The sequence below is a fragment of the Nothoprocta perdicaria genome, unplaced genomic scaffold (genome assembly GCF_003342845.1).
Source record: "Nothoprocta perdicaria isolate Ctin4 unplaced genomic scaffold, notPer1 scaffold_209, whole genome shotgun sequence".
NCBI classification, from domain to species: domain Eukaryota; kingdom Metazoa; phylum Chordata; class Aves; order Tinamiformes; family Tinamidae; genus Nothoprocta; species Nothoprocta perdicaria.
In genome coordinates, this window is record NW_020455305.1 from 1,337,602 (window position 1) to 1,364,620 (window position 27,019).

The 27,019-nt window shown below is 40.0% G+C and overlaps 1 long non-coding RNA gene across 1 annotated transcript; it reads left to right on the plus strand.

Moving 5' to 3' along the window:
• The first annotated feature begins 273 nt into the window (after nucleotides 1-273).
• Nucleotides 274-9,706, plus strand: LOC112946514. The gene is made up of 2 exons (XR_003249256.1): nucleotides 274-327; nucleotides 9,667-9,706. It is a non-coding gene; the product is annotated as an uncharacterized LOC112946514 (long non-coding RNA).
• Nucleotides 9,707-27,019: the final 17,313 nt, after the last annotated feature.

Here is a 27,019-nt window from a genome sequence, read left to right on the forward strand (position 1 = left end):
AGTGGGAACTGACTTTGCCTTCTAGTGATAAAAGTCAGTTTTGCCTCTGGTTTTCAGAGATACAGACTCTTTAAGTCAAAGACTGGTGAAAAATCTAGCAGAATGGAGATATTTTTGTTCTCTACAGAAGCAACAATGGTTTCCTCTGATCCTCTTTTCCAGAAATTTTCCAGTTCTGTTCCAGAAGAACCACCTGCAACTTCTCTGGGAAAGTGCTATTTTTTAGAGTTCTTCCTCTGATCCAAAGAAATGTACAGAAAGATGATCCAGCCCTATCTAGTATTCCCTTTTCTGGATTAATTCTGTGAGAGAGCTGGGAGGATTTATGTGAGTATTAAATTTTCTATCTTTTACTTTATATAGATCCTAACCTTGGAGAGATTCTGGGACAAAAGAAGTGGGAAATGGCATTGTTGTCACATATGATCTTTCAGTTCTCCAAGAAGGAAATTATACGTATGGTTTAGCTGAATAGCTGTTCTAACAATTTCTGTTTGAGATGTGCTGCTGTTTATAATTTTATGTTTTTCCAGTGGATGATAGTCAGAGCTTTGAAACTGGTAATAAAAGGGAAACTTAGAAGTTGGTGAGAAGATAGGACTGTATTGACCTCAGCCTTGATAAAAGAAAAAACAGGAAACTTTCATCAAGAATAAATGGGTTAAATTTACTCTATCCTGTTCAAATTTTTATCTGAAATCATTATCTTATTGTTAATAGCTCCACTCTTTGAGCTAAATCATGTGGTTTAGTTATTTAGTTTTCTGCATCCAAAAAAAGCACTGTGATCCAGCATTTAAACTCTTTGTTCCTTTCTAGACTGTGCAGCTATTAAGTGTTAACCAATTCATGTAAAGCCATGCATTCTGAAATGGCATTCTGCCGCCTGTTCTAAATTTATTTAATGGAAGAGTTCTGTGTTCTCAGAAGCACATTTAAAATATAACTTTGTTGGCAAAGAAAAATAGCTGTGTGCTCCTCTGTTCCGCAGCACTAAAACACAGACATGCAAGACAGGCAGACTAAGCAGGACAAAGTTTCCTTTTTAGAGCAATTTCTCTAGTATATTTGGCCAAGTGGCATAATCATTGCTCCAGTATAACAGAGAGAAGGTAACCTTCAGCTGTCATTATTTCTGTCCTTGAACATAAGCGCTCAGAGAAAACCATGAATCACTAAATCTGAGATTCACACAAGAATTCAGGACAAGAAAAGTTCCCAGACATCACATGAATATGAATCATGTATGAATTAATATAATATAGCTTAGTTCAAGAGAACAAAGAAACATAAGTTATAATATTGGATACAGACTTAGAAAGCTGGTAGTTCCTGAAAATGCCTCTATATCTTTATCTGAGGAGCTATATATGAAATGTGGTATGGGAAACCTGAGCTAGCCAGTTGCATTCAGATCTGAAAAGTCTTTTGTGCAGCAGCCTGTAGTCAGGTATGAGTAATACAGTACACATGCATGTGATATCTTAATGAAGACTATATAGAGCATTAGCTTGTTCACTGGTAGCCTAGAAAATTATTGTTAACAATTGGTATTCAATACAGTAAATGTCACAAACTGAAATTTTATGCTTTACTGTTGGCTCTCTGAAATCTCTGACATCACTGGTTATAGACTCTTTGGTAATTTATTTTCCTTATTTGAATGTGTAACTTTTATCAGATTTCTAAGGTGAATATTTTTCAAAGTAAATTTAGAATAACTATACATATATACACGTACATATATGTATGTATAACTGTACTTTGTAATGAGGTTGAAATTCATTTTATGAAAACATATCACAGATAGTAACATTTAAATGAATAATGGTAAAAATTATTTGACTTGAATTTAAATATTTATGGAAGAAAAAAAAGAGTAGTATTTATCCGTTCTTGTTTTCAATAGATTTTTCTATCCTGTGTATAAAAAAAAATAGCAAAATTGCAAACCTTTCTGGCAAGGGATTGAAATGATTTTAGGGGTTTAAATGTCATGTTAAAGAAACATGTCTTCAAAACATGGAAAAAAAAAAAAGCCCTGTAGCTCCTAAGCTACATTGTCTTCATTATTAAATCCTCCTAAAAATATTTTTAAAACTTCTTTGCTTACTTGCTTTGGTCAGATAAGGTATTTAAACTGTATTATTCTCTGTAATGACATCCTATATGAGGAACATTATCTTAATGGAATTTGAATAATTCAAGAGAGTAGATTCTATTTTGACATAGTTTTAATAATACTATTCTGATTATTCCTTTATTGTTTTAATACAGTTTTATGGGTCATACCGTCCAATAATGCAGTCTGCAATAACTGAAATCTTACTGATGAAATGTCTGTATTTGGACTAATTTTCTACTGTTTGTCACTTTTTATGTGGAATGAAATTTATCCAGCTTACTGCAATATTAGCTGGTGCAAAAAGAAACTTGAGAACCTGTTGCTGGGGCACTTCTGCTCTATGCCACTGATCAGATGTTCAGATAACCATCATATTAATTACTATTAACAAATGCACTATGCTTCTACATTTTGAAGTAAAAAAAAAATGGAATAAATTTACTTTTGAAGATAAATTTTATGGACTTTAGGTCCATAATGATGAATTGGTTAAGTATTTATGCTCTTGCTGGTACAACTTTTTATCTCTAACTCCTCTTTTTTATAAAAATATAACTGAGGTTCTAAGCAGTTGTCCCAACTTTTTAAAAACAGGCTACTGCCTTTATTTATAATTATTATCAAATTATAAAAGGATATTTATTTACTCTAAAAAAAATGAGATGACATATGTAAATTTCATGAACATTAACCACTGATACTATATCCTATACTCTGCAGTGAAACTTGACTTGTTTGTATTTCATTCTTTACACAGTTCAACTTTTCAGTTAACTTTCTGGTCTGATTCTGCCAAAATAATAATGGTATGAAAAGACACACGTCTTGTTTACCAAAACAAAAATCACTCTGCCATCCCTTTCAACAAATTTCTCAAGCTGCACTGTGGACTGGAGAATTAAAATGTGAGAATGAATTAAATAGTCTTATAAATTCATGTATGGCATTTTCCAAGAATGCAGTCACTGCTCAGAAGAGGATACAAAGAGAACTGGTGAAGTATAAAACACTGTGCAGACTAATTTGCAGTTCGACAGTGAATGCCTTTATTTGGCTGGTGCCTTTCCCTTCCCTTCCTTCTCAAAGGCATCAGATTTCTAGGACAGACTGAACATTAAATCCTTTTTGGCATTTCTTACAAGGAAAAGCCAAAGGGACTAATGATTTGGGGCTAACTTCAAGGCATTTGCTTTTCTTTAAATCTTTAAAAGCAAGATTTTCATCTTAAAAATAACTAGATACTTCTTTCTGTTTCTAGTTTGCAGATTCACAGGGACAAAAAGTTTTAATTAACTCAGACAAAAAAAATCTGTAGTCAAGTCAGAAACAGAAATTTAGGCTCTTTAGTCCCCTGCTCAGTGTATTTTTGTCAATATATATATGTCGCTGGTGTGTCAAGGATTGGTCTAGCTGCTAGTTTCTCTTACAGCCCATCCATTTTCTTCTACACCATGACTGTACAGAGAACACTTTTAAGCTGCTGTGCAGTATGCTCCTCTACTTACATTTGTCTCATGATATTCTAATTTACTGCTTAAGAGAAGTTAGCACCATATATCTAGGTAAGAAGCAGTTAGGAATCGTTCACAACTAAAATATATTTTTAATTACTGAGAAAAAAATATACCAAGCGTATTGCTCTTTCTCTAAGAGATTTCTCTAAGAGATTCCTCTTTCTCTAATCTAAGAGATTGCTCTTAATAGGCATATAGGCATATGTATTATTGTAAATCCCAAAGAAACTACAGGCTTCCTTTCATGTTGGAATGTAGTGAGAAACCGTANAAAAAAAAAAAAAAAAAAAAAAAAACAAACAAACAAACAAACAAAAAAAAAACCCCACAAACCAGAAGAAGTTATCAATTCCAGGACATTTCATAAAGTTTCCTAATTATAACACACAAGGATCACAGCAGAGACAGATAATGATGATGAAAGAAGCATAAAGGCTAAAAAGAATGTAAGGGGTGTTTTAGCTGTCATGGAAAATTGAAAGTTGACTAATATAACTGTTACTATTGTTTGTATCACAGTGTTAAATAGAAAAGTATCCTTTAAACACTGGTTAAACAAATGGATTTAAAGTGTTCTCTCTAAGAAAACAGAAAACTGGCTTTTCACCAAGTAATACAACATGCATGAAGGAAAAGTGTAGCTGGGAGCTCTGACTCACAATGTTATATTTCCTCCTCATACAAGAGGGGAAACAGTTTGCACCACCCTTTTTCCTGGCACAATTTGCTTCCTTCTCTCAAGCTCTGGGATGCAGCCCAGCCCATGCATTGATGAGGCCAAGGTTTTGGCACATTTGGCCCACCTCAAAAAGAGCAGAAATCAGTCCACCAAGATCTCCTTGCTGACTCCTGTAAAGGGTAGTCCTGCCTCTTCTGTGTCAGATTTCAAAAGGATTCACAACTAACTAATTATTTGTACAAATGCTGACATTCTGAATGATGTTTTTTAACTTAATAAATCACAATGTTACCAATCTGGCTAGTATTTTAGTGAGTCTTCTTCTCACATTTTCAACACTTTTAATACAATGAGAGTTGTTGGTTTTCTGTTCACCTCATACATACTTTACTAAGGAGCCAAAAATGTGTACTTGGGGCTTAAATGTACCAGATATGGTGCTGAGTCTGAATGTGTGGACAAGGTTTTATGCTGTCCCTCTCCAATCTCTCAAATCTTCTAATCTGATTTACTAACTTCTCTTATCCATTCATGGGAGCAATTACACTCAAGGGTATAGGCCCTCACATTACTTGTACTGTAATTAATTCTAAATGTCAAGTAAACCCTCAAGAGCTCAGGTACTGAACCGGTACTGCTCCCTTGTAGGAGTAAGCATCGGTGAATTTTGGCTACCTCTTTTGCTATTAAATGCTGCCAACTCTAATTATGCAAATATACTCTTGACTTCAATGACACCACATCCATGTGGTGTCCACCTCTTAAACATCCTTCACTCAAGCAGTTAACTAAGAACATCTTATTGGAAAACTTCTGTTCCTCAGGTCACATGGAACACAACAGTAATAGTTTTCCAAATTGCTCAGTATTTGTTTAAGAAGAAATATTTCCGATTTCTGAATCTGGATCTCTGGCGAAAAGGTTGTTACTTGAACACTATGCCAATGCAGTGGAAATAGGTCTTGCTTAAGAACTTGGACTGATAATAAGATGGCAGATCACCATTACCAGCACATCATTGCTGTGTAAAGCAATGGACTAACATTTTGGATGTCTGGATTCCAGTTTGATCTTTCTAGTTTGGCCTACTTGCTGGATTCCTAATCCTTAATTTTATTTGTAGAAAGTTAAACTTCATATCCGAGAGGGTGACAATCAATATGTCTTGTTTGTTGGAATAAGCTAACAATATTCCATGTATAGCTGTTCCTTGACAGTGTCATGGGTGACGCACTTCACTCATAGGAGAGAAGTCATAGTATGTTCTATTGATGTAAGACAGTGATTTGACGTAGTTCAATGGCAAGTAAAACACTGTCTTGAAAAAATTCAATGGCAATGTACACTCAAGGTACACAGAGGAGTCTGAGTGTGGATAGATTCAATCTTAGTCTCAGACTTGATCAGTGGTTTATGTCTAACGAATTATGTTCACAACCAGAACATTGTAGAAAAGGTTTCAATGTTTCAGCACACTACTGCTCACCTACCAAGCAACCATCACTGTTAAGGGATTTCTCAAGCTCAAGGAGGAAGCCTTGAGAGGCATCCTTGTTCACAGGGAGATCCTATCATGGAGCCTACTGTTGTGCAAAAGCGCTCAGCAAGCTCTGGGCTGTATCCTATTATTGGAATAAGCTGATTGACTTACAGTCATATTTGTGTATTAACCAAATTTTGATTGATGCGTGCTCTGTTAGCCCTTGGCTATTGTGCTGTTAGCTGTCTCCCCAGAGTCCAATTCAAGCAGGATGCAGTCACCAGGACTGTTCTGGATGGTTATTGTCCAAGTGAGGTTGCAAATCAGGGATGTAGCCCTGGCTCATACATCATTGTTGTCACTGGTGGCTCTCACTTGTGTAGGGTTACAGGTGAAAGGTCTGGTTGGAGGGGAGCTGGAATGGGAGTACATGTCACAGATGAACAATATAAACCAATGAATCCCTTCAAAACCATTTTTCAGTTCAGAATATTTTTCATCATAATCCACCCTCTGTAGCTTTCTTCATTTTATCCCAGAGACTTTCAGTTTCCGTGGTTTTATGTGCTAATGTAGTCAGAATTCTTCTGTCTTAGAGCATTTGCATTTTGGATTATATATAGTGCATTCTTTTGTTTGTAGAGAACCAGAACATGGCATACTACACAAAATAACAAAAGCTTTAACAGATGTAGATACATTGCTATACTGAGGAATTCTGACTCTAAACTGTGTCATTTTCTACAATGAATCACAGTACAAGCTCATATTCAGAGCTGTTGCTGTTAAAGAACGCTATCTGAAATCTTGTTAGCTTTTTTTTTTTGTTTGTTTGTTTGCAATCAGCATATCTATTCAGGCTCTTTCTTCTAAACACCATCACAGTAATTTTTAAGAATCATTACCTTCCCATCACTGTTTTTCTCAAAGGTTCCACAAGGTCAAGGTCAGACTCTCGCCTAATACTAACCAACATTTTATCTTCTGTTTTAGAGATGATTTTGCCAATTTTTTTTTTCCATCAGATATTGACTACCTTTTTCTTTGGATTGTGTGTGTTTTTTATAGGGCTGCAAGAATAAGGAGACACTGACATTTGCTTAGGTTACAAGGAGAAATAAAAGGATAACTGTGTGGAGACTAGCCTAGAGGTCGAGTGTGCTACGTCTCAGGAAGGTCTTACGGCAGCAAAAGATATAGCTTTCCCAAAGTTAGAGGATGGATGCAGAGGCACAGTCTGTTGGAGAACAACATGAGAAAGGGCTAAGAGTACGAGAAACATCCTAAGTTGTTAGGGAGGAGCGAGAAAGACAGAGATCATAGTGAGGAGGAAAAAAGAGAGCACAAAGGAAGAAGAAGAGTGAAATATGGGAAGGCAAAGAAAGTGAAACTTTCATTTAGTCCAGGGGACAAGTCCAGGCCTGAAGCGTATCTAATGTCAATGTCGGATCATCACCACCAACTGTTTTCCATCTGGGGTTTCATTCTGACCACACCACACGATTTGCTAATGTAGACACAGCCTCAGACACTCGGTGGGCAGAGAACAATTATTTTCAGAGATCATAGAAAAATGTCGTTAGGGCAACCAAGTTCTACATTTGGAGATCAAGGATCTAATAATCAGGTTTCCTGCATTTTGAATAACAAATTTTGAAAGCAAAGGATTTTTTTTTTAAGTTTTCAGACTGGATTTGGGGAACTAATGGATCTAAACTTTGATTAAATGAATGGGTCCCACCAGCTGCAGGGAACATCTGAGTTTCTCAGTGTTACTGGCAGAGACAACACCTGCACTAGGTGCAAGCAGATGGATGGACTGATTAGGCTGGAGGCATCACTGAAGGAGGAGATGCAAAGGCCATCAGAGAGTGTGAAAAGGAGACAGATTGGGGGAGTCACAGCCTGCAGTCACCTCAGGAAGTGCGCTTGGGGACATGGCTTAACAGCCATGGTTTTAAGGGTCTTGCCATCGGACTCGATGATCTCAGAGGTCCTTTCCAGCCACAGGGAGTCAATGTGATAATGAGTCATTTGTAGTGTCCCTCTATTCACATGGACAGGTCATACCTGCGTAGTCACTTTTCATCCAAATAAAGAAGTCTGTTCTGACAATAAGAGTGATATAACCAGGAAGACAAAATTAGAAACATTTACTTACACTTGTCACAAATTGAGTTTACATTGCCCTGTGTCTATGCAGTAATATAAGTATACATATTAATTTAACTACATTTTGTTCCTAAGATTACATAATTGAATTTTTATTCAATTTTTTAGCATTTTTATGTCTAGGAATAAAAGGTCAACAATACTGTTAATAGTGTAGGTTTACCATACTGTATTCTTTCACTATAACATTAATGCAAGGTAATTTAGAGACTTCCGCAGTTTTATTAGCAAAGGAGAATTAGCTATTGGCTTTTCAACAAGGTTAAGTATCTGATGGCAGCTACAGGTTAAATATTAAGCCATTGTAAGTAGTAAATTAGAAGCCCTCAAAACCACTTGAAAATTCAGACAGCATCCTGGAATTGGCACAAGGAAAGACTGGCATTATTTAGCACAAAAGAACTGCAGATATTTTAAGCCAGACTACTTTCTTGTACCTGCATACAACTTTGTCATTGTAGACGACAACAGAGTTCTGCTACTACAAATTGCGATCTGAGGAACTCAGCATAATTTTTGTCCAAGAATGACTAGTTCTGGATTGCTTTACATTTGCACTCACTTTTCTGGCGGTTTATTTCTCGGCCACTTGAATGAGCTCAGTGGTCAGATAAGCACCAGAGTCGGCCCAGGGGGCCACTTGGGGCCCCTGGGATGAAAGCAATAACAGAGGGCACCGGTGACTGAAGGAAAGGGGAGCAGAGGGAGAAGGGATGCCCCTGTTAGTAGATTTAAGTTGCTTGGCATCCTATTTGAGATGACATTCCACAGTAGCAGAGCAGAGTCTCCATAGTTCAAACATTTAGAACCTCCCTCCTCTTTTATTTGATGATAAAAACATGAGACTCCTGGTACTTTGCTGGATTTGTAACTTCCTATTGTTTTAATTGCTTTTCAAGAACTTTGCAATAGTTAGGACCTATACCTTATTGTGTTATGGTTTGTGGAATTATGATTATGGTGATAATCTTGAAAATGCCTCGAAACAGGTTTAAGCTGGTGTAATGAAGTTTAGCCTCTTTCCATTTGCTAACAGCCTTACACTATACTTATGACTGTGGGGAGGGCTGGGAGGGGTTGGATGGAAGAGAGATATAGGAGAAGAAATAAAAATTCCTGCTCATTTCACACGTGTTATATGCTTCTAGAGTGGTTATTTAGGCATTTTTTTTCAAGATGATGCTGAATTTTGTGCCCTAAATTTTGTACTTAAAATGCATCATTTTGTTGCACTTTGACACCAGTCAGTTCTCAGACTTTTGCACAGACGGGACCTGCCTACAGCTCTATTTTCCTTGCTTATTTTCCTGCCATGGCTTTCAGGTCTGCCTAATTTATTGTACATGACGCCTGCACTGCTGCATAGCTAGGCATGTCTGAGCTAACTTACTATCCAGCCCTGGATTTGCTATTAGCCCTGGACTGAAGTATGCTCTAGGTTAGCTTTCAAAATGAGGAGTGGGGCAAGAGACATGGACAGTATTTCCATCAGTGGTGGTGAGCTGCATTTCCATAGGTGGGGGTGAGCTGCTGTATGGACAGAATGAGAAACCCACACCAGAGGGAAAAGGCAGAAAGTGGCAGCTGTGAAGAAGTATTACTTTTTAAATTCATTGAACATATGAATCACACCAAGAAAATCAAACACAAGCTTATTTAGTGTTAAAGGCATATTTTCTCTTTTGTTTATTTGCAGGTGCCTGTAGTCAGGAAGAGTCAGAACTCTGATTTTAAAGTTTTATTGCCAGCAGTAATGTGTCTCTTGGCTGGAAGCACAAGGAGGGACCCTGAGGAGCTATTTGTTACAACTCCTGAGTGATTGTAAGTTGCTACATATTCAATATAACCAACCAGATTTATCCAGGACTCTTAGTTCTACCAATCCTTTTGCCAGTTTAAAGTACAAGATAGATCCGTGCCAACGTTATATGATCTACCTTATAAATTTTCATTAGCTGATTTTACACCTCTTGCTGTGTTACCTCTGAACAATGCTTTGTGCTTCTGGCTGGATTAAAGTGTCTAAAGTGTCTTCCCTGCAGATCTTCGGCTTTGTATGAAAAACAGGACTGGCAAGGTCTGATAAATTTTTCTCCTTACAGATGGCATGACTTTACCACTTTTTTTTTCTTTTTTTTTTTCTTTTTCTTTTTTTTTTTTTTTTTTAAACACAGTTGTGTTTAACTTTGCCTTGAAAAGTGATAGGAAACACTAAAGGCCTAGAATGGCCAACGGACCATTCAAGAAGGTGAAAGAGTGAATCAAAAGAGATGGGTGTGTAAAGATAATTTACAGAGTTTTCCCGACTGTAACTCAGATGCTAGTTCATCCTGTCTGACTGGGTAGTACCTGCCGGCAGGCTGCTTTGGTCAGGAAGGACACCAGGCCCCATTTGTTAACTCTGTGAGGCAGAGACGTTCTGATGTTGCTGCAGACACCATGTAGTGGAGAAAATACTAGGTCACTAATGTAACATTTTATAAATACTATCTATACAATTTATAAATACTATAATACTATAGCTTGCTCTTGTTCATAGTCACTTGCCTATTAATATAAAATTCCTCTTGAAGCCTTCCTTACATTGCATTTTATATACTCCCTTGCAAGTCTGTAACTGTGTCTGATGAAAGAGGATACATTTCATTTTAAACAGCCAGATAAGTCCTCCAACACTTGCCTGCTTCATTAGCATGGGTTTTGTGTTGTGACCACAGCTATGCAACTTCTTTCTCTTAAGCAATAAACTAATTTTCAATAATGCAAATGTAGCCCCAGCAGGGCAACTTTAATTATAATGACTAATATCTGTTACAGCAGGAGAAGGAGAATGAGTTTCTCTGGGAATCTGTTAGTCTGCTTAATTAATTACTATCCCTAATAAGGTCTTTTTAATTACTAGTCTATGTCAGATCATTTCATTTAAATGAGTTTGTACTTTGTAAACACAGGGTTCCAGATCCCTGACTTGGATAAAACACCAAATCTACTTTGAAATCAACACACAACTAAATGAGTTGACATCCTAGACCTAAGAGTTAACTTCTGTGTGCATTAGTGTGACAAGAAAACTAATGTAACTCTATCTAATGTCCCCAGTGCATACTTAGAATATGTGATCATCAGTGGTCTCAGTGAGCATGAGATGGGCTCTCTTTAGATGATATTGAGCTGGGAGATTATGTCTGGAGATGTCTTTAATGCACTTCAATCATATATAAATATGAAGTCCTTCGGACGATATGAGGGATGATAAAAGATCCCTGAGACACAGATAGCCCTGACCATGACTATTTTTCTTTAGAGACCCAATCCTATCATGCTGCATAGCTAACATAGACGGAGCCTACAGAGCCCAAGGCAAACCCTATTTGACATGATACTGTCTATCAGGGGTGTTATAGGAGAGCCACAGCTTCGGGAAAGCTTCAAACGAAGTTCATGCCTTACCAGACACCATGAGGTCTGTTCTTCTGTCAGTCTCTGTTGACAGTTAAACAAATTTGGATACTGTTGTGGTTCAAATGGCTATATTAAAGGGCCTGGAACTATCTTCTTATGTTTTTCATGTTTTTACTATACATTTTCATAAAATAAAAAGAGCCCTCCCTATCTATTTTTTAGCCAAAAATGCAAAATAGATAAGCAAATTCTGTCAATAACTTCTACCTGCTTTTAATACCATTTGTTTATTGTCCCTCTAAAATTTCACACCAAAAAGACTCTGTAAAAATCTAAGGTTATGAATCTTGTCCCTCCTACACACTATGTGTATGAAGGAAAACCCACTGCCTACGTATAGGCATTGCCACAGATTGTGCATTTGTGCAGTATATGCACAGCTGTTATTGCCCCCACTTTGGAATGGAAACATTCCAGTGTCGGCATGGAAATCAAGCACAGCAAATCTGTATCTTCTGTTAAAAGCATGTTTTTGTCTTTACAGTCCGACTATACTATCAAGATTCACTTACCTAGTTAGCATTGTTGCAATTATTACCATGGCATGCCTGGATTATCTGCCTCTGAAATCTCACAGAGAAAGTCATCACTTGGATGGGAATCACAGCATATTAAAGAGTTAAGATACCTTAATCTGGCAGCACCCCAAGTTTTAAGAGAAATACAAAGGGAAATGATGGACTGCCTTCTGGGTTCGTTTTTCCACTGCTTGATAGCAAACATAAATCTGAGGAATATTTAAAAGACAGCTTTTTTTTTTTTTTCCCCCCTGAAATTTTGCCCAAGGATCTGAAACTCGTTCTCTTTTCAGTCATGCTATGTGAGATGATGGTCGAAGGGAAATACAGTGCTATATCATATGGTATAATCACACAGAATCACAGAATATTTAAGGTTGGAAGGGACCTCTAGAGATCATCTAGTCCAACCTTCCTGCTCAAGCAGGCACACCTAGAGCATGTGGCACAGGGTGGCATCCAGGCGGGTTTGGAAGACCTCCAGAGAAGGAGACTCCACAACCTCCCTGGGCAGCCTGTTCCACTGCTCTGTCACCCTCACAGGAAAGAAGTTGCTCCTCACCTGGAGACGGAACTTCCTGTGCTCCAGTTTGTGGCCATTACCCCTCGTCCTATCGCTGGCCACCAGTGAGAACAGCCTGTCCCCTTCCTCCCTGCATTCTCCCTTCCTGAACTTATACATATTAATCATGTCCCCTCTCAGCCTTCTCTTCTCCAGAGAAAACAGGCCCAGCTCACTCAGCCTCTCTTCATACGAGAGATGTTCCATTCCCTTAATCATCCTGGTTGCTCTTCTCTGGACCCTCTCTAGGAGCTCTACGTCCCTCTTATACTGGGGTGCCCAGAACTGCACACAGTACTCCAGGTGCGGCCTCACCAGAGCTGAGTAGAGGGGCAGAATCACCTCCCTTGACCTGCTGGCAACACTCCTCCAGATGCAGGCCAGGATCCCATTGGCCTTCTTGGACACAAGGGCACACTGCTGACTCATGGTTAACTTGGTGTCAACCAGGACTCCCAGGTGCCTCTCCGTGGAGGTGCTTTCCAGCAGGTCGACCACTAATCTGTACTGGTGCTTGGGGTTATTCCTCTCCAGGTGCAGGACCCTACACTTGTCCTTATTGAACCTCATGAGGTTCCTCTTTGCCCAACTCACCAGCCTGTCCAGGTCCCTCTGGATGGCAGCACATCCCTCCGGAGTGTCGGCCACTCCACCCAGCTTGGTGTCATCTGCAAACTTGCTCAGGGTGCACTCCGTGCCCTCGTCCAGGTCACTGATGAACAAGTTGAACAGCACCGGGCCCAGCACTGACCCCTGGGGGACACCACTGGCCACAGGCTTCCAACTGGACTCGGCCCCATTTATCACCACCCTCTGAGCTCTGCCATCCAGCCTGCCCTTGATCCACCGCACCGTGCACTCGTCTAGTCCACTCTCCCGGAGCTTCCGTATGAGGATATTATGGGAGACAGTGTCAAAAGCCTTTCTGAAGTCAAGGTAGACAACATCCACGGCTCTCCCCTCATCCAGCCAGCCTGTCTTCCCATCATAGAAGGCTATGAGGTTCGTCAGACATGACTTCCCCTTGGTGAATCCATGCTGACTGCTCCTCAGCAGCTTCTTCTCCTCCATATGTCTGGAGATTCTCTCTAGGATGAACCGCTCCATCACCTTTCCAGGGATGGAGGTGAGGCTGACTGGCCTGTAATTGCCCGGCTCCTCCCTCTTGCCCTTTTTGAAGACTGGAGTGACATTGACTCTCTTCCAGTCCTCGGGCACCTCCCCTGCTCTCCAGGACCTCTCGAAGATGATGGAGAGAGGCTGAGCAATAACCTCGGCCAGTTCCCTCAGCACTCTTGGGTGCATCCCATCTGGGCCCATAGATTTTTGAGAGGCCAGTTTGCCTAAGTGATCCCTAACCCAATCCTTCTCAACCCGTGGAAGGTCTTCCTCTAGCCCATTTATATCTCTTCCACTTGAGCCCTGCAGTTCATGGGGGGTCACCTTAGCAGTAAAGACAGAGGCAAAGAAGGCATTTAGTAACTCTGCCTTCTCGGCATCCTCCATCACCAAGGCCCCTTCCCCATTCAGCAGTGCACTAACATTTTCCCTCGTCTTCCTCTTGCTATTGACATGCTTACAGAAACCCTTCCTGTTGTCTCTGACTTGCCTCGCCAACTCTAATTCCACCCGGGCTTTGGCCTTCCTCGTTTCGCATCTGCAATCTCTGACAATGTGCCTGTATTCCTCCCACGTGGCCTGTCCCTTCTTCCACAAGCTGTACACCCTTTCTTTCTCACTCACTTTGCCCAGCAATTCCTTACCCATCCATACAGGTCTCCTGCCCCGCTTACTCGACTTCTTTTTTGTGAGAATACATTGATCCTGAGCTTGGAGGAAGTGGCGCTTGAATATCAGCCAGCTCTCCTGGACCCCCTTTCCTTCTAGGACCCTGACCCAGGGGACTGCTCCAAGCAGCTCCCTGAAGAGGTCGAAGTTGGCTCTCTTGAAGTCCAGGGTAGCTATTCTACTTCTCGCCCCATCTCCTCCACRCCGGATCRWGAATTCCAACATCTYGTGGTCGCTGCAGCCCAGACTGCCCCCAACCCTCACATTTTCCATAATGTGGTACCAGTGAGTGGTAAGGATATCTGTAAGTCCACCATAGGAAAAAGAGGAGAAAGACAGAGAGAAATGGAAATTTCCAGTCCTCTACTGAAGCTTTCTCCCAATCTCATCTGAGAGATGTTCAAGGAAAACAAAGGACTTCAAATTATTATTTTCTGAGAGTAATAATTGATAAGTCAGTCTTAATTTAACAGTCATTCTCAAAACCTACCTAAATATAATCTGAAAATGTAATAGGATGTTAAGGATATTTCTGATAAAGAGAATACATGAGTATTTGGCACTGCAGTGCAGTTTTATAAGCTAAATTATTTGGGATGATATGTAGAATCTGTTTCTAATGTCATTATTTTTCTCTTAAGTAAGAGAAGGTATTCATAGGTCTTCTCTGAGAATGACATATGTTATATGTCTGTTCTCACACATTACACAGTAAAACTTCATAATTAGTAAGATGCAATTGGCTTGAGTAAATATATACACTACAGAGGGTGCCCAGAATATTTTTCAAGACATATTTTATTATTATGTTTTGATGGGTGAGTAAGGAGTTAACAACCAAGTCCACTGAAGTGCATAAACTCTGCCAGCCTTCCAGATGGCAGAAAAATGATGGAGAGGCTTTGGGTACTCTTCCCAATGACAAATGGAAGTGGGAAGTCTTGTGGAAGCAGGCCGGTACCACTTTGCTAAAATTTGCAAAGAAAAACCCAATTCACTAAAGATCTGATACACTTGCAAACCACTTGACAATGGTCTGAAACTCACCTGAAGGTGCTGGATCACCCTATGAGGATGACCACAGCACTGTCACATAGTTCTTTCCCAAGGGTATAAAGGACAAAATCTAGCGTGGATGAGATAAGCAGGGATTGGGAAAGATACCTGACCCACTCCTCCAGCTGCTCCATGAGTCCCACTCCACTTCCCTTAACCTGGGACATGGGGCTAAGCTACCGCCTTACAAGGATGAGAGTTTCCTGTACATTCAGGGTGTAGAAATGCTAGCATTTTCATCTCCTTGCAAGTTTGAGAGGCCCCTGAATACACAGTGTGAGGTAATGTTCTACCATTTTGTCGATTCGATTCGATTTGATTCATAGAATCATAGAATGAATCATAGAATCATAGAATGCCGAAGGTTGGAAGGGACCTCAGAGGTCATCGAGTCCAACCCCCCTGCTCACGCAGGGTCACCTAGAGCACGTGGCACAGGGCTGCATCCAAGCGGGTGGTCGATTTGTTTCATTTTGATTCTATTTCATTTTATTTTCTGTTCCTGGGACAAGCAGGGTACTCCATTTAGTTTCACTATTGCCAATTCCTATTTACTAATCCGTAACCCCATCCCTACAACAATCACAGCAGTTAATGATGGATGTTGTTATCACAAAGATATTGTCCTGATGAATAAGATCACTACCTAAAGCCCAGTGGCTGCTTCTCCTCTGGATTATTTTACTCTCTCCTTTAATGAGCAAGCAGGACAAGTGTAAGATCATTACTGAGAAAACAGAAGTGTAGATGTACAAGTTTAAGGAAAATGCCATCTCTCTCCCATCTGGTGTAGGCTGGTTAGTGCCAGCCTACTCATCCCATGGTCTGAAGAGCCAGTGTGTGTCAGAGCAGGTCTAAAGGTGGCTGATGGGCAGAGCAGGAAGGCAGCAGCTGAAGAATATTCTGGTTTTGATGTGAGGAGGGGAAGCAACCAATGTAATTATGAACCCTGCACTGGACTAACGGTGAGACAGAAACAGGTAGAAAACAGTCAACAACTGGCTGAAGGATGACGGAGGAGACAGAGGTGGAGGGGCTGCTGGCTGTGTGGAAGTTCTCAGCTCATGTTGATGCCTTCAAAAAGCTCTTATCCTTATACTCTTCCTGGAGTCTTAGGGATTCGCTGGGGAAACGGCCTTGGTTCTGCCTCCAGGAATCAGTAATATTGTATTCCCAGGACAAAACAAACAAACAAACAAACAAAAAAGAGTTACTTTCTTCTTGTCTTAGAGACTCAAACACATTCAGGATGTAAAAGAATCAGAATTCCTCAACTCCACTGCTCTTTTTGGATACTGCTAACACTGTTTTCTGTTACGACCAACTGATCTCCTCCTGGAAGCACATGGGAAGCTGACTTCTCCTCCACCGCTGAAATAGTCACAGTTTATTGACTACTTCGTTTTGTTCCAGCATCACAAGGACAGTGAGGATGATTAGTTAGAACCTAAGTGTTCTGGGGAATCAGAGGCAATTCTTCTGGAGAAGACATGAAAACCCACACTCGCAGGGAAAATTACCATTTGCAGTTTGCTAAGTAAAAAACACTCGGGGCAGGTATTCTTTTAGCAGATAAAAATCCAACTTTGGAAAGTAAATGGAGCTATTCTGTCCCCTTTGAAGATAATGTAATTAAAGCAGTACAGTAGTACTTTTGTTTATAGTGCAGCAAGTCAGAAAAAAAAAAAAAAAGATATCTAAAAGCAGTAGAGGAATTTCTTAGTTTTTCTCCATTTACAAGAATGAATTTATTCATTGAGGAATTTCAGTAGCAATAACATTGGGTTAAGCCAATATGATCCAAAAGGTACATTTATCATATTTTATGTTATTTTTATTTTCAGTTTCTACTCTTTCATTATGTTCAAGTATTTTCATTTTCTCTATTTTTGCCATTTTAAGTAACTCTAGATAAAGAAAAAAAAAAAAGAGAATGAGGAATGGAATTTGCAGGGAAGGCTTACAGAATGAAACAACAGTAAATTGTCTAAACATATTCTGCAAGAAGGACACAAAGCACTAAAGGTTGATCAAAACCAGTGCTTTGCTCTTTACTGGCAGCAGGATACTGAGATTACTTTTGTGCAATCTGGTTTTCTCCACTTGCTAGCTCTGCTGTTGCTCTGCTTTCTCATTTGGGCTAATTCATTGCAAGGCCTAATTTTTGTTAAAGCTTCTTGCTATTTCCTAAAATAATCTGAAAGCTATCCACAAAAAAAAAAAAGTTTTCTTTAGAAAACAGCACAAGCATGGTTGTTTTGCATACTGTTTTATAAAACGAGAAGAGGGACCTGCTTTATTAGGTGGTTCACATTATTTTAAATTATGTTCTCAAAATGCCAAAGACACATAACACGGTGATTCCATTTTACCCTTGGATTACCTGAACACCTTTTATTACATGCTTCTTTTTATGGACATGGTAAAGGGGATATTTTAAAACTGCTACTTCTCAACAAAGTGAACCCTCTCTGTTCTAAACATTCACCAGATCACAGTAGGGAATGTTTGCTATCTGCAATATAGTTCATAGTTCATGTTTTTCATTACGTATACCAGTTAGTGACAGACTTCGTAACAATGGGCAATAGCTTTAGATATGAAATGGTTCTTCCCTTTGAAATATATAAAGCCTTGTCTGTCTTTTTCAAATTCTTTTGTAGAAGCAAATAAACACTAGCACTTTAAAAATACCTTTATTGCTATAACTCATTGTTCCTCTTTTTCAGAAAAGAATTATACTCTTTGTATACAAAGCCTTGCTCTTCAGGAAAGGAAATAACAACATGACAAATATTAGGGCAAACATTCACATGACAAATATTAGAGTGACAAGTGATATATTTAAACTGCATAATCATTTCCACTGTAAAAAACCACACACACACATACACAAAAAAAAAAAAAAAAAAAAGCAAAGGCTGAGCATTTCCAAAGATTCCCTCAGTTACCTTGTTTATAAAACTAAGGATTGGCTACTTAATACTTAACTGTTACCCAGGCAGAGATGTAGAAGACCTTGGTTAACAATAGGGGATAGTGAAAAGCTGGAATGCAGGATAAATGTGCTCTCAGTTTCCACTTCTCCCCCTGTTGCACAGGACTGAATGCTTGCACTCAAAGTCTACCTGTCTCTCCTCACAGCTGCACCCAAAATATTCTGCAAAGTTTGAGTTGCTTAGCACTTTGAGAATTCAGTTTATTTCCTATTTTGTGGGCAGTGACTGTGCTACAGGGTTATTAGTTTGCTTTTATCTGTCTCTAAGAAGAAGCGGTATTTGATAACAGCAACTGATAAACATTACAGGAGGACTGGAAAAGGCCTCTCCTGGGTCTCTACAGAATCTCTTAAGCTGCTTTATCCATCATCTGAGAAATATCTGATTTTGTTGCATGCCAAGATGCAACAACACAAGTTTAACAAAAGCAATGGAAATCTATTTTAGGTAATGATATTAAAAAAAAGAATAAAAGTATGGGATTTGAAGTTCCTCTGGTTTTCCTGGTATTGATGGTAGCAGATGGTGGAAATCAATTTGCCATTAATTTATTTTCATGTCAGACACTTGATATAATTAAACAAACTGTCATATAAACACTGATTACTTGCTTCCAAATTAAAACTATGGGTAAAACAGCCTCCTAATTAACATGCTAATACAGTGAAATCTGCTTTTAATTTTTAAGCTTTACAGGCTTTTTAGTATCAGAGTTCAAAGCTTCCAGACAGGGATTATGGGCGGAAAGGCTTGAAGTTAAAGCTAGATTTGTTTAATATTATCCTTTGAGACTTCCAAAGAAAGAGCTCTTTGGGAGTCTCATCTAGACTACATAATTTTGGCAATGTTTTTGGCTCATTCTGCAACACTGTTAAGAGCAGCATACCATGACTGAGGGATAACACTGAACTATTACACAATTTAAAATAGACTAATTAAGTGGTCTATAAAAAAGACAACAACCATCCACTGTGGGAAATATCTCCTATTTCCCCTAAAAGTTTATTTAACCAAGTTGTTTCGATGTCTTTTCTAAGATTTTAGGCCTGTCAGGCTGCTTTTTGAATCTGACTTATCTCCTTATTAAGATCCCCAGTGACATTAGGAATGTGAATATAACACTGATCTGAATTTAACTTCAGATAACCAAGGACTCCAGGCTCTTTAGCTAGTAAAAGATTTAGAGTGAGGCAATTTTGAAGCATCCTCGTGTTTGCTTGGACCTGCTTATTAGGTTGTGAAAATCCTTTCTCTGTTGCCTTCGCTAATATTTCCACCTGCCATAAAATTTTTCAGGTAAGTCTATTTTCCTAAGCCGTAACTGGGTTGAGTGGCCAACACTTTGCTGCCATTCAGAGGGATGTAGACAGGTTGGAGAGTTGGGCAGAGAGGAACCTCTTGAGGTTCAATAAGGACAAGTGCAGGGTCCTGCACCTGGGGAGGAATAACCCCAGGCACCAGTACAGATTAAGGGTCGACCTGCTGGAAAGCAGCTCCACGGAGAGGGACCTGGGAGTCCTGGTTGACACCAAGTTAACCATGAGTGAGCAGTGTGCCCTCGTGGCCAAGAAGGCCAATGGGATCCTGGCCTGCATCAGGAGGAGTGTTGCCAGCAGGTCAAGGGAGGGGATTCTGCCCCTCCACTCAGCTCTGGTGAGGCCGCACCTGGAGTACTGTGTGCAGTTCTGGGCTCCCCAGTATAAGAGGAACGTGGAGCTTCTTGAGAGGGTCCAGTGGAGAGCGACAAAGATGATGAAGGGACTGGAACATCTCTCGTATGAGGAGAGACTGAGTTGGGCCTGTTTAGCTTGGAGAAGATTGAGAAGGGATTTTATCAACATGTACAAATACCCAAGGGGAAAATGTGAAGGGGAAGGGGCTCTTCGCATTGGTGGCCAGTGACAGGACAAGGAGTGATAGGTATAAATTGAAGCACAGGAAGCTCCATCTCCAGGTGAGGAAGAACTTCTTTTCTGCGAGAGTGCCAGAGCCCTGGCACAGGCTGCCCAGGGAGGCTGTGGAGTCTCCTTCTCTGGAGGTCTTCAAAATCCACCTGGATGCCACCCTGTGCTCTGGGTGTCCCTGCTGGAGCAGGGGGTTGGACTAGATGACCTCTAGAGGTGCCTTCTGCCCTTAACCATTCTGGGATTCTGTGATAATCCTAGGCATTAAAAGGTCTAATAGACCCCAGTCTATCTCAATGGAATTAGTGGGTCCCTGCCAATCACCTTCTTCATTCCCAAGGGCTCTCTTAATTCTTCTCCAATATTGGGGCTTAATAGGCGTCCTTTTCCAAGCTGGGCACAGTGTACGTAATCCCAAGGTTACTGGGATACTTTCATTGGTATATGGCAGTCATGTGGTCCATTGCCCATCTCTGAGGACCCACACACTGCACCCAGATGCCAAAATGGTGTATTTATCACACCCTTGAATTTCATTTCTGCAAAAAAAAGTTGTAATTTAAAAGCCTGCTTAACTCAAAGCCTATCTTAGCTCTTGTTTTTACACTTGGATTGGGTGGTGCTGCATTCGATCGCTCCGGTGCAGTTCCGTTCTTGGTGTAATTCTATTTATTTGTATTTGTATTTGTATTTGTATTTGTATTTGTATTCATGTTTCTATGTAATTCTGCCCATCTAAAACACCTATTAACTGGGGAGATAGACCTCCCATTCCCTTGCACCCTCTTTGCCCAGGCTCTGGGACCTTCTGGCAGTTGCGATGCACCACAAGTAGTACGGTGTGACACACAAAGTACTGTGGTTGTAAGATGGTTGTGGTTGTAAGTGACACACAGAGTCGGAAGCTCCACTTCCTCCTGTTCTCCCGCATGTTCAGCCTCCCATTCATGGAAAGGAATTTCCAGCAGATTTGAGCCTTTTGGGCAGGAGGACTTCGGCTGATGCCCCTGAACGGTTCTATTAACTCCTTTCCTCCACGGTGTTGAATTCTGTGATGCATCACTGCCTTTCCGCCTGCATTTGTTCTCTTTACCCAGATAACAGGTTGCATTTGCTTTTTGTAAGGCCTATGTTTTATCTTCTCATTTTAAAAGATACATCTGGCTCATAGGTATTACGCCCCAAGGCAGGGGATCTGGGGCTCAGTGTGGTGGGGAGACAAGCAGTAAGTAACATTTGAGACCTTATTCATGTTACCAAATCCTTTCACTGTGCTCATCACCGTATTATTCTTGCAGCCTGTTGTTTACACTCCTCTTTGGCTGTGTAGGGGACAGGAAGCCCTTTGAGGATTTCCCTGCAGTAGTGGAGGGGAGCTTTCCCTGTATCCAAAACAGGGATGTGCATGGTGAGCATAATGCCAGGCATCTCCTGTATCATCCTGAGTCCCATTTTCTGTATTTAATACAAGGAGCTTCAGTTCTTGGCTGCCTCACCCCAACAGAGACACAACATTTCTTCGGAGATGGATGCTGGGCCACACACCACACTCCCTTTGGAATGCACAATAGGCACCACTGCCATTTGGGAATACCCCTCTAAGGCGTATTCCCAAATGGTAGTGATGTTTACTGTCCATTCCTCCATCTGAATTAAAGGATTTTCCCACTCTGCGTTGTGACAATATTCCAGCTCTGATCTCTCCAGCCACTGTCTCCCTTAAAACCTCTCTTTAATATTGTTATAAGAGCATGATTTCTGCTACTAGAGCCCCCTTGCATATGACATTGTGGAGAACTGGAAACTAGAGGCTTAGGATAAGCTGTGAGATACCAAAAGGGGGAACTGCCATGTTGTTAAGCTTAAAAACACTAACAGTATCATGGGGAGGGTTAAAGGTATGTTGAATTTAAATCAAATGATCAAACTCAGTATATAGACAGTGGGTGGGTGTGGCTGCATATATGGATGTACAAATAAAATCTCTTGATATTAACTCAACATGATTTTTAAAAAGCACATGAGATGCCTCAGGAAAAATATTAGAGGATTTAGTTTTGCTTTAGCAAGATGCACTTCTACGGAGTGCAACAATATTCTACCCAAGTTATATGAGAACTGCTAATACAGAATTTGAGTGTAAAATACAGTTTATACTATTCAAGAGTGGATTTCTGAATATCCTGAGGCTTTCTGAATACATCCTCTGGAATGCATATCTATTACTGTGTCTCACTTTAAAGCTTCTGCTTCAAAAGTATAATGCATAATCAGTTTGATTATGTGACAAGCTGTTTAATCCTTTCTTCTGTCTTCCGGCAGAAGCAATTTTCTGGGCTGTGTCTGCATGAAGGAGACTTCCCTTTTTGACAACAACAACAAAAACCTCACAGATGATTTTGGGGAGATTCCTTCAGGAAGCAATTACACTCATTGTTTCTTGAAAGCTAATTTTGATGTGGTATTTCTAAATACTAATAAGTTTTTATCTTTTTTCTTCTTCTTCAGAAAAGCAGAAATCCACTTAGGCACTGGAAATGGAAGCCATTCACTGAATATTTAAAATGCAGCCTTTTGAAAAAAAAAAAAAAAAGAAAATATAGCTTTATATAGTTTTGTCTAGTTGAACCTCTTTCATAAGCACCATTCAATTTTCATCTTCAATGAGAATAATTAAAGGACAAAGTTGCATCTACAAATTTATTCTAAACCTTTTAAATTAGATCTATTGAAGTGATAGTGTTTTTTTAATCTTGAAAACATGTTTGAAAAGGGTGCACAGACTTACATTACATGCTTTACTGTGATAATCTTAATTCTTACTGAAAGTAGAACCAACAATTCCAGAAAATAATGGCAAAATAATGGTTTTCCAATTAAAGCCATTAAACCAATAAAACCATCCAAACCCAAAACAATGGTTTTCTAATTAATGGCAATAAAAAGCCAGTCCTGTGAAAATTACATCTGATAATGTTAATGTACCCAGGCCATGTACCCTGTTAGGAATGACATTTGTCCTTGACGAACCCCCTTGCTGCTGTAAATCTGGGTTATGCTCAAGGGAAAAAAAATCCCTATAAGAAGTAATCCCAAGGGTTTGTATTTCTTGTGCATGGAAATTCCTACAGGAGTAGACCAAGAATTTGGCCCCCCAAAAAAGGAAAGACCAGATCTGGACTTGAGACAACTGAGTGTGACACAGAGGAACAGAGTTGTCCCTGGCTGTTGCAAAGGTGCCCCCTGCAAAGCTGACACCTGGTTTAAACTCATCTTTTGGGGCTTGATCACTACTGTGTATTATTTATTTTCCCAGTATTACCGCTCTGAGCCCTCAGGTGGAAACCTGGCCCCGTAGCACCTGTCAGAACAGTCCCAGATTCCCTGTGGAATCTGGTTTCCAAAAGTACTGAACAGGGATAGGGAAAGTCAGCAGCTACTGGGGGTGCTTGGAGGCCCTTCTGAGCCTCTCTCTGTGGCTTTCATAGTGGGCACTTCATCACTGAAACACTTAAAACCTACAAATTCTCTGCTTAAAAAGAAATTGTCACCAGAAGAAGAATAACACAATACCCATGTGCTTAGCAGTGATATTATACAGAAAAGCAGTGTTCAGATTCCTGAGACCCTCGAGCACTGTGACAACAAAAGTCACACACATAGGAAAAAAAAAACACTGCGAGGAAAATAAATACTCCTGTTCTGCCCCAAAATAACACAGAGTAAAGTAGGTCTGGAGCCACAACACCCAGAAATGCGGAACAGCTGCCCCACGCTCTGGGTACCACAGGCCTATACGCACAATTCATCCAGGTTGCTGTCGGAGGCGAGCATCCTATGGCAAAAACAGCAGGTGGTAACTGTGAGTACAAGGTAACGTCCTTAGTGACTGCTTTGTGAGGCATCTATACAGGCAGACACATCAAGAGAGGTCCAACAGCTACAGCAAGGCTGAACAGCAAGGCTGAGCAGCAAGGTTCCTAACTTGGGGGCTTTGCCAGTTTAATGATTTTATTAGCTCTTTTAAATAGAAATAAATTGTATAAAATAGAAATAAATTGTATTCAACTAAACCTTAAATCTAAACCTTAAATCTAAATCTACTACTTTTTATAGCATCATGCAGAATTACCTGTGTTCTTATTAACAGATCAAATTAAAAAAATGCATTATTTTAATAATTTTAATAATTTTAATAATGTATTATTGATAAAATGAAATACTCATTTAGACCATCCTCACCACACCTGCTAACAAAGCATAGAACTTTCTTTTAATGTATCAAACATTAGATTTCTTCTCAACATGAATTCAATAAACAATACATCCAATATACGCCTAACTTGATATTTTCCTTAGAAAATAAGAAAGATGAAAGTAAATATGCTGTGTAATAGCTGCTGCAAGAAGTGAAAACATTCACAACGATACTACATTTGCATATTACTGTTCAGATAAAATTATTTAAATATTTATATTAAGGACTATTTCTCAGTTCTGCACTGATGTTGTATTTCCTTGATCTATCTAAAAACTTTCTGGTGTAACTGTGAGCGCCAAGACATCTATGTCTTTAAAAAAGCTGACTTGTACACAGACTTTATTGCTTAAAGGACTATTTTGCTAGTAAGAACTTACTCCATTATCTTACTGAGGAATAGTTTTAAGCCAGAGAAATCTGTTTTCAGACTAAGTGGTTATCTCCTTTACAGGAATTTACCAAAATAGCTCCGTCATTGGCACATCTAAAGTTGGACATCTAAAGTTGGACAAAACTGTAAACAAGGCTATAAAGTGATGTCTGAAGTCTGCTTAGGCACCACTGTAGCCTTTTCTGATGCTCAATGGTTTGAGCTCTTGTGCCTCAAAAATTACACCAAAGATGGAAAGATCATTTTAACATGTAGTTTTGAGAAGTGAGGCAGTAATTTCCTGGGAAGGAAAATGAAAGCAGCAAAGTCAAGTTTCAATTACTAGAGGCATGAGACACGAAGACTGGCAGCTGGTGAGCAACCCCTTGTGTTTAGCTGCTGAACTGTCTCTCTTGGCCCCATCTAGGAGTTACTGAGTATTTTTTCCACTCTCGTAACCTCACTGATGAATAGGATTACTTCTTCAAGATCCATGTATTCCTAAAAGAAGTATTCGTTCAGATATGAATAAAAATAATACTTGTCCAGGCTTATCTGTCCTAATGCTCTAATACTTTAGGTGCTTTTTTGTCCATACTTTCATGTTCATCTTCAACAGCACTTTCAAGTCCCCATTCACTATTGAATTGGGTCGTTTAGCCGGTCTCTGCTGCAGGGCCTTCTGTGCAGGCGAAGCGGCGCCGCCAGAGGCAGCAGAGATGCCTGAAAGGGCAGTTGCGAGAGCTGCACGAGCAGTATCTATCTACAGTAGCGGCCTGTTCAATACATCCATGTATTACAGTACCCTAGTGATATCATTCTTTAGGTCCATTACTATGCAAATAAAGTTAAACCACCATTTTTTCCCCCCAGTCTGTAAAACAGAGTTTTCATTCAATTTATTGAGGTGGGAAAAGTCCCAGAATGGTTGAGGTTGGAAGGGACCTCTAGAGATCATCTAGTCCAGATGGATTTGGAAGATCTCCAGAGAAGGAGATTCCACAACCTCTCTAGAGATTTTGTCCCAAAGGATGTAACAAGAAGTGTGGCCATCAACAGCCTTATGAAATTCATTAGGAATTAATGCAAATGGCAAGGGACTCCATGATTCTATGAATTTCCATTGAAAGCATGATGGAAAAAATCAGTTTCCTAATGCTCAGTTTGCTGTCAGAAATGAAAATCCATCTTTCCTTATGTTTCCTTATAATGCCATGGTCATACATAAATAGCCATGAACAACCTCCCTTGGGACTGTCACCCGCTCTGCCCATGTGTCTGGTGGCACCTTATGAGCACAGGCCTGGACCTTCAGTTCCTCTCTGACTCACATTGTAGAGGAGGTCAATAAATGTATTAATAAACCAAGAAACACACACAATTCTGTAACCTATGATCCCATCTTTCATCTTGAAAACCAGATACACTCAGACATATTCAGATCACTCCAAATGTGCCTTGGCTATTGCTTATGTGTGGAAAATCTCACTGTCAAGAACTGAATGTCCAAAAAGGAGACAGAGGAGACCTAAAACTATTTGAATAAAGGGGGAGTCCACCTGGCACATCCCTGTGGAGTCTCTCAAGTTGCTGGAGGTCGCAGTCCCCTTTTTATCCTCATTTCCAGACCGAGGGCCCCTCTCCTTTTCCCCATTGCCCAGGGTACTCAGGAGTTTCAGCCTTCCTGGCCATCCGCACCCAACTCCCTGCCTCCCTCCATGTGTTCTCAGCCATCCCAAACTTGTGCGTGTTTTCTGCTCACTCGGCTGCAAAATCCAGCTATTTCTTTGACTGTTTTTACTGTTCACAGCTGCGCAGTGGCTTGTGTTCGCTTAAATAAATGTTAAAAATCCACCAAATAAGCAAAAACGATTTTCGAGCTTGAATCTCTCTGTTCAGCTACCCACGCAGGAGCAGCCTGTGCCTGGTACAACAACCTGCGGACAATTCCGATAAGAGAACACGGCCCTTTCATAATTAATAAATGCATTTAAAATTTTATATATATGTATATATATATATATGTATATGTTGTGGTGGGGTAAAACCGCAGCCGCTCGCTGTATCCAGCCGCTCTAATGGCCGCCGCTCCCGCCCCGCTCGCTGCCCTCTCACGCCCGCCCCTTCCC